Here is an 8607-nt window from a genome sequence, read left to right as displayed (position 1 = left end):
AGGAAAGAGAGCTGAGAGCTGGAAGGGGCATGGCTCCTAAAGAGCAGGTACTCATCTGGATCCAGCCACTCCTGAAGCTGAACCCATCTCAAGAATTTCAATTTGCATAAAGTGAAAATGAAGTTGCTCAGTCGTGTCAGTCTTTGCAACCCTATGGATTGTAGCCTACCAGGCTTCTCTGTCCATGGGATTTTCCAGACAAGAGTACTGGAGCGGGTTGTCATTTCCTTCTCCAGGGAATCTTCCCGACCCAGGGATCAAACCCAGATCTCCAGCATTGTAGGCAGACATTGTATCGTCTGAGCCATGAGGGAAGTCCCATTTGCATAAACCTACACGTTCTCACACACACACTCACTCACTTTTTTCTTAAACTCTCTTGAGCTGGGTTTTTTTCTGTCATTTTCAACCCAAAAACCTGGACTATATACCAGTGGGTAAACGGGTAATCCACCCAGGCTCTGCCAAACCGCACAGACCCTGCTATGGGATTATCCGGACCAGACGTAAAATGAAAACGCAGGGCGCTTGTTCTGAAATCAGTAAGGACTTCAAAATGGCAGCTGCAGAGCTGTAAACCCAGTTTGGGTCCGAAGGTGGAGCCCTTTGGTGTATGGGGTGCTGTGTGACTGCAGAGGGCCCTGAAGCCCTGCGGAGGAGCTGGATTTTATATTCCATCCTGTTGGAGACGTGAAGTCTCAGACATGCAGGGCCGTTCGCACAGTCCTACTAAGAGCCAGTGTCGGAGGCAGGCTTCGAACCCAGGTCTTGTTCCCTCAGCTTCCACTGTCACTGGAAGGGCCGTAGGAGGACAACAGTGTCTCTGAACACCCGAGACCTCGGGGGCCAGGATCAGGGGTTTGCAGCCCTGAGACCCTGTGCTCGGCAAACCCATGTGCGTTCCCTTCTCCTTCTCACCTTCACAACAGTGACCAGGCCCTCACTTTCCCAGCGTCCTTGGCAGCTGGCTCAGGCATGTGATCCATCACGTGACCAGATCTGCCAAAAGAAACGTAAGGGGAGTTGCTGGCATGCAGGGAAATTTTTCACTTTGGGGCAAAGGGGACAGAGTGGACGGTGCTGCCTCTCTTCCTCTTATCATTAGAAGGACTGAGCATCTATCCTGAAACCATGATGGGGAAGCTGAGAGAACTGCAGAGGTGCCAGCAAGAGCCCAATTTTCTTCAGCCACTAAGTCAAGACCAACAACAGTCTCCCTCTGAACTTCTTATTATGGGGAAAAATAAACCCTTGCTTGTTTGAACATCAGTCACTTGCATTCCCACCTCCTTGCTGCCAAATGCATTTCTATCTGTCATAAGATCTTAGGTTGCTCTGGAGCCCCACTAAACATAGGGAGATACTGAGGTCTGGAACTGAGAAGAAACTTCCTTGGGCCACACGCTGGAGTCACGAGTTTACTGACTCACCATCTAAGGCTCCTTCAGCTCATGCTATACCTCCCGGTCTATTTCCTTTCATTCAGGCTGCTATAGACACGGCCAACAGCTGCTCTGTAAACCAAACGTAAGGCAGTGACGACCTTGCCCCTGAATCTTTCCAGTCTCTTACGTAAATGGCCCCCAGGCCACTGCCTCCAAGCCGTTGGACCCAGGACAGCTTCCCACATCCTTTAAAAAGATGAGATGACCAAACGTAGGATCTGTGCTCCTGGAAAGTGTGAGTCATGAATCCTGAACCAGAAAGTTCACAGCCAGGAATCTGCCTATCACTCTGGTAGTCTAGACCCCAAGGCTTCCACTAAGCTTGTCCCATGAAGCACTGACTCATCTGCAGCTTGTGGTCAGTTCTGACACTCAGATCAACTTCTTCTCTGCTTGTGCTAGGCTGGTGGTCTTTAGTTAGGTGCTGTGAACCTCCTGTCTCTGCCCCACCTCCTTAGAGGAGAATATGAATACTAAAGACATAATATTGATGCTAATACTAACAGTACTTTCATATTCCCAGTGCTTTAAATGAATTTTAATTTTTTTCCTCAAAAGTCACTGCAAAAGATAAATATTTTATGATCAGAAAAGCTAGGGCTTAGCAAAGTTCAGCCACTTGCCAGGATAGCAGAGTACTTGGTGGAGCTGGAATATGGCCCTGAATCTGTAGGCTCTTGGAGGCCAGCTCTAAAGGACAAAGCCAACTGGATCCTTTAAGATAGTTTTCAGAGGCTTCACAATAGCAGTTTAGATAATAATAGCATTTATTGTTTTTTAAAAGACTTCTGGAGACTGGAGACCCTAGGGTATATTTGGAATCTCAGGGAGATCATAAAGGACCAATGCTCCTTGCCTTCAACTGCAAGTCAGCAACTCGTCCTTAGGCTGTTCACCTAAAGTCACGAGATGGTTGCCACAGCTCACTCATCACCTCTTCACACAATTACAGCCAAATCAGGAAAGGAAGAAAAGAGGCCAACAGATCTCTCCTCATATGCCTCTTTCTTATCAGAGAGGAAATCCTTTCCCAGAAGCCCCCAGCAGAGCTTCCCTTTGGCCAGAACTGGGGCAAATGACTACCTCTAGACCAATCACGGGTCCAGGAGAATAGGATGGCGATAATTGCTTTAAATCAAATGTGGTTTATTTCCCAGGCCTGGGTACATGACCAGCAGAACAAAGGCAGGGTTCCGTCAGCAGAAAGGAAGGGAGAGATGGCGACTGGTGTGGTAACCCCCGGTGTCTGACACCCCAGCATTTTAAATGTTTAGCACAACCACCATGTAGGTTTTCAAGATTATTGTAGGTGGTACGTGGATAAAGTCGTGCTTTCAAAGAACTTTTAGTATTTATTACATATTTACACGCATTTAAAAAAGCACACATATTACTAACTCATCAGAACCATGAATTCATGGGTATTTTTCCTCCAGATGAAACAACCACATTTAAGGTTTTTACAAAATTATGTAAGTTAAAGAAAAATATTGTTAATAATAATTCATTTACTTCAAGATTTGGCGATTGTAAGGGTAGGAAACACTGTTTTCTGTTACTCTGACTGGCATTTTTTCCAGCTTCTCAGAGGCCTCTGCCTTCAACCTCCTTCTTGAAGAAAATAAACACCCACAAAGCTTTCTGCATCATCTGCAAATATGATTCAAATAAAGCCTCGAGCTCAAATATAATCCAGGCTCCCTAAGCTAGGGGGAGCAGGCATCTCGGCTCCAGTCCTTTCCTGGCATTTCACCTCTGTCTTAGGAGTTTTACAGTTTTACTGGGCCTGCCCCTCCTGTTGTAATCTGTCGCAAATTCCATTTCTCAAAGAACAAGATATAAATTATAAACAGAGAGACAACTTGGGATTTCTTGTACTTGTCAGGAATTTTCAAACTGTCCTGAGACATGAACTTTTTTCATTTAGACAAGAATTTCAGGGGTCTGTCCTAAGAACTGGATCAATGACGGCCCAGCGATGCAATGAGAGACGCTAGAGCCTTTGTTAAAAGGAATGAGGTCGATCAACGCAGATCCTCCCCGACTTACAATAAGGTTACGTCCCAGTGAACGCATCGTAAGTTGAAAACATTAGGTTAAAAGTGCACTGAAGGAAATTCCCTCCAGTGGCTAGGATTCAGCCCCTGGTCACATCCCATAAGCCATGTAGTCAGCCTTGAAAAAAAGAAGAAGAAGAAAATACATTTGATGCACCTAACCTATTATCACAGCTTAACCTTGCCTACCTTAAGCATGCTCAGAACACTTACATTAGCCTAGAGTTGGGCAAACTCAATGAACACAAAGCCTATTTAATAATAGAATGCTGAATGTCTCGTGTCACCTATTGATACGGTGCTGACGGGGAAGAACAGGATGGACGTCTGGGTCCAGGACGGCTGTCCGTGTATCAGCTCTTCACTCTAGTGACCGTGGCGCCAACTGGGAGCTATGGCTCACTGCCCTGCCCGGCACCATGAGAGAGGACTGGACGGCATATCATGAGCCTGGAAAAAGATCAAAATTCAAAAGCAGAATTACAGTTTCGACTGAACACGTATCACTTTCACACTATCATGAAGGCCTGACCTGCCTCTTGAGAAACCTATATGTAGGTCAGGAAGCAACAGTCAGAACTGGACATGGGACAACAGACTGGTTCCAAATAGGAAAAGGAGTATGTCAAGGCTGTATATTGTCACCCTGCTTATTTCACTTATATGCAGAGTACATCATGAGAAATGCTGGGCTAGATGAAGCACAAGCTGGAATCAAGATTGCTGGGAGAAATATCAATAACTTCAGATATGCAGATGACATTACCCTTATGGCAGAAAATGAAGAGGAACTAAAAAGCCTCTTGATGAAAGTGAAAGTGGAGAGTGAAAAAGTTGGCTTAAACCTCAACATTCAGAAAACGAAGATCATGGCATCTGGTCGCATCACTTTATGGGAAATAGATGGGAAAACAGTGGAAACAGTGTCAGACTTTATTTTGGGGGCTCCAAAATCACTGCAGACGGTGACTGCAGCCATGAAATTAAAAGACACTTACTCCTTGGAAGGAAAGTTATGACCAACCTAGATAGCATATTTAAAAGCAGAGACATTACTTTGCCAACAAAGGTCCGTCTAGTCAAGGTTATGGTTTTTCCTGTGGTCATGTACGGATGCGAGAGTTGGACTGTGAAGAAGGCTGAGCGTCGAAGAATTGATGCTTTTGAACTGTGGTGTTGGAGAAGACTGTTCAGAGTCCCTTGGACTGCAAGGAGATCCAACCAGTCCATTCTGAAGGAGATCAGCCCTGGGATTTCTTTGGAAGGAATGATGCTCAAGCTGCAAGTCCAGTACTTTGGCCACCTGATGCGAAGAGTTGACTCATTGGAAAAGAGTCTGATGCTGGGAGGGATTGGGGGCAGGAGGAGAAGGGGACAACAGAGGATGAGATGGCTGGATGGCATCACTGACTCAATGGACGTGAGTCTGAGTGAACTCCGGAGTTGGTGATGGACAGGGAGGCCTGGCGTGCTGCGAATCATGGGGTCGCAAAGAGTCGGACACGACTTAGCGACTGAACTGAACTCAACTGAAAATCAAAAAGCCATAAGTTAAACAAAGTCAGGAACCATCTGCATGTGCTGAGAGCAGAAGACTTCCAGGAGCTCTGGTTACGTGAAAAAAGCAGAACGTGTGCAACGTGAGCCGGGTGAACAGAGTTTCTGTAGAGGGCCACGCAGTAAACACTCGGGGCTCTTGGGCGACACAGCCCTTGCTGCAAGTCCTCAAGGACGCCGTCTGAGCGTGAAAGCAAACACACAGGACAGTGTCCCAGCACAGCTTTACTCGCGGATGCTTTGAGTTTCATATCATTTTCATGGGCCATAAAGTATTATCTTTCTTTTGATTTGTTTTCAACCATTTAAAAATGTAAGAGAATATAAAAACCATTCTTAGCTTGCAGGCTGTACAAAAACAGGCAGCAGAATAGATCTGTCCTGAGAAAACTGTCTTTGGCCGATGCCTTGTATAAACCATTGGTACAAAAAGAGATGTTAGGCAAACGTGGGAAACGGAGAAAGAGACACCACAGTACATATATGGATGGATGTGTATGTGTGTGATATGCTATATAGCTGGAAAGAGGGAGACAGTGAGAGAGGTTCGTACGCACAGTTAAAAGCACACACAAAAAACGAGCAACAGTTGGAGCTTCTGGAGACAGGAACTGGGAAAGATCAGGTGAAGCCAGAAGGAAGACAGTTTGCCCCACAACCCTCTTACCCTGTCTGAATTTTTCTGTGTGCTCATGTTTCTTTCACAAAGCAGGAAACATTTGCTGAAGCAAAAAAGATTCCTCTGCCCCGTCAATGAGAATGAGATGATGATATGAATCGACACGTGTACGCAGCCATGGCACAACTCCAGGGGGCGCTGTTCATGGGGTTATTTATAGCCTGGAGCTCCTGGAGTTGTTCAGGCCCCGCCCTGTTGGCAACCAAATTAACACCAAGACTTTGTATGAAGTGAAATTCATAATTAAATATTGAGGGAGCCCGGTGAGGAGGGAAGTTGTGGGAGGAACAATAAAATCTCGCTATTTCCGTTTTAGGCTGTTCCTTATCTGGGTCACAGTAAAACCAATGTTCTGCCAATATTTACTTTTGATCTTTGCTCCAGCGTGGCGGAAAGATGCCCGGGCACGGCATAAATGTGAGGGTGGAATTGAGAGTTATGAGAAGAGAAAGGAACTCACCCTAAAATAAAATCGTCTCAAGAACCTAAATAAGAAAATGCCATTCGTTTCACAGAAACACTCAAAGGCCACGTTTACTTCTTCAGCTGCCGCTCTCAGAAGTCCTGTCAGCTTTCCCGGAAATCTGGGGTTCTGTGAAACCCCTTTGGAAGCATTTGTGACTTAAGTCAGAGGTCACAGATGGCAGCTTCCCACCTAGAGAGGGGTGTCCCGGATGACTCAGCGGTAAAGAATCCACCTGCAAGGCAGGAGACACAGGAGATGTGAGTTCAGTCCCTGAGTCAGGAAGATCCCCTGGAGGAAGAAATGGCAACCGACTCCAGTATTCTTGCCTGGAAAATCCCAGGGACAGAGGAGCCTGGTGGCTATAGTCCGAGGGGTCGCAAAGAGTTAGACATGACCGAGCAAGTAAGCGCACTTGCGTGCACACATCCATATAGGCGGCCGGTGTGGATTTTTGATCAGCAGTCGTTCAGTGGTTTCAAAATCAAAACATTTCACATAAATATAGAAGTTTCTGGCTTCCCTCGAAACACTCGGCACTTGGCCATACTGGGTCCATGTCCCCACGTGGAAACGTCAGGCTGTGTAGAGCCGAGTGCTGGCTGCACCTTGCAGATGGGACCGGGGTTACCGGCGTGCCAGTCTCCACCACTCCCTGCTGCCCTCCGTCGGCACTGCTTCATTCGCTGCTTGTTTTCACACTTTATTCGCTCAAGCAATGTTTACTGAGCGCTTACCGTGCGCCAGGCCCTGGGATCATAGCTGTGAACAAAACAGAAGAACATCCCCCACTTCGTAGAACTTATGTTCCAGCTGGGAACACAGACGATGAACAAAAAAGGAAGTTAAAAATATATGAAATGCCAGAGAAAAACAATGCAGCCAAAGTGGGTACGGACTGTGAGGCTGTGGTTGAGGCAGGCCCCACTGAAAAGGTGGTAGTTGAGGAAGTACCTGAAGCAGGTGAGGAACAAACCTTGAAGGTATCTGTGGAAAGAATGCTCCAGCCAGAAAGAGCAGCGAGTGCAAAGGCCCCGAGGCAGGACCGTTCCTTGTGTGCCTGAGAAACGGTGAGGGGCCGGTGCATCTGCAGGGTGAGGGGGCCAGTGAGGAGGTGAGGTCAGGGGGGCGTCAGGGTACAGATCTTGAGGGCTTTCTAGGATCTGTGGCTTTTCCTCTGCCTGAGGTGGGAGCCATGGAAGGTTCTGGGCAGAAGAGGGACATGGTTGGACTTAGAGTCATCGGGGACGCCCCTCTCTAGGTGGCTGCATGAAGGGACTGTGTACATGTGTGCGTGTGTAGAGGGCGGGGTGGGGACCAGGCGTGGAGGCAGTGAAGACCCACTGCAGTAGTCCAGGCACAAGGTAAGGGGGCCAGATGAGGGCGCTGGCACGGAGGTGCGGGAAGAGCTGCGGTTCGGGTCACAATCACTGTGTGTCCAGGCTCTTTTTGGCACGTATGAGAAAGTTTCCTCACTCACCCTGACCCAGCCGCATTGTCCTTGCACAATGCAGCCTCAGGGCTGTATCTTTAATCCCCCAAAGACCTTAGGAGCCCATTTGATTGTCAAATAGCCCCATTTTACAGATGAGGCACTGGAATATGAGCTCCTGTTCACCCAGTGTATCGTCTAGAGAGGTTCACAGCCGCGTCGCCCACCCTCATGACTTTTCTTGCTTTTTCTTTGAGAAACAGCTTTACTGAGATATACTTCGTACACCACAGAATCCTTTTAAAGTGTACAAACCAGTGGATTTTGGTATATTCAGAGAGTTGTACAAAAATCACTACTAATTTAGAACATGGTTCTTGCCCCCGGAAGAAACCCTGTCCGTTAGCAGACACTCCCCGTTCACCCCTCCCCAGACTCTGGCGTCAGTAACCCACTTTCTGTCTCTGTGAACATGCCTCTTCTGGATGTTTCGGATAAATGGAATCGTACAGTCTGTGGGGTTTGGTGCCTGGCTTGTTCCACCTGGCATGTCTCTGTGGTTTCCCCAGGATGCAGCCTGTGTCAGTACTGTGTCCCTCTTCAGGGCTGAACAATACTCCACTGAATGGGTACGGCACACTTCGTTTATCCATGCATCTCCTGACAGACTTCTCTTTCCACTTCTCTTGAGTATATATTTTACGCAGGAGAAGAATGACTGGTGAAACTCCATGTTTAACCTTTTGAGGAAGTGCTTTTCCAAACTGTTTTCCAAAATGTCTGCCTCATGCTAAACTCCGCCCAGCCATGTGTGAGGTTCCAGGTTCCGGATATCCTCCTCAGGCTCTTCTTACAAACTGACTTTGACTCCCCTCCCATTGAGTAGGGAGGTCTCGCCACCTCTCCTGTCCCTTTCCCTTGAATCTCGGATGACCTTTATGACTGCATCAACGGACAAAACACAAATGATCCCT

General features: G+C 47.3%; 1 long non-coding RNA gene across 1 annotated transcript; it reads right to left on the bottom strand.

The window, feature by feature from the left end:
* Positions 1–621: 621 nt before the first annotated feature.
* LOC147359999 (uncharacterized) lies at positions 622–6011 on the bottom strand. The gene is made up of 3 exons (XR_015140037.1): positions 5727–6011; positions 3790–3952; positions 622–999 (listed from the first exon to the last, which is right to left on the bottom strand). It is a non-coding gene; the product is annotated as an uncharacterized LOC147359999 (long non-coding RNA).
* Between the last annotated feature and the right edge of the window lie 2596 nt (positions 6012–8607).

This window comes from Bos grunniens, chromosome 13, assembly GCF_055505025.1.
Source record: "Bos grunniens cultivar Pamir isolate PY7600 chromosome 13, Bosgru_T2T1.0, whole genome shotgun sequence".
In the NCBI taxonomy this organism is placed as follows: domain Eukaryota; kingdom Metazoa; phylum Chordata; class Mammalia; order Artiodactyla; family Bovidae; genus Bos; species Bos grunniens.
This window is presented reverse-complemented; position numbering and strand designations above follow the sequence as displayed.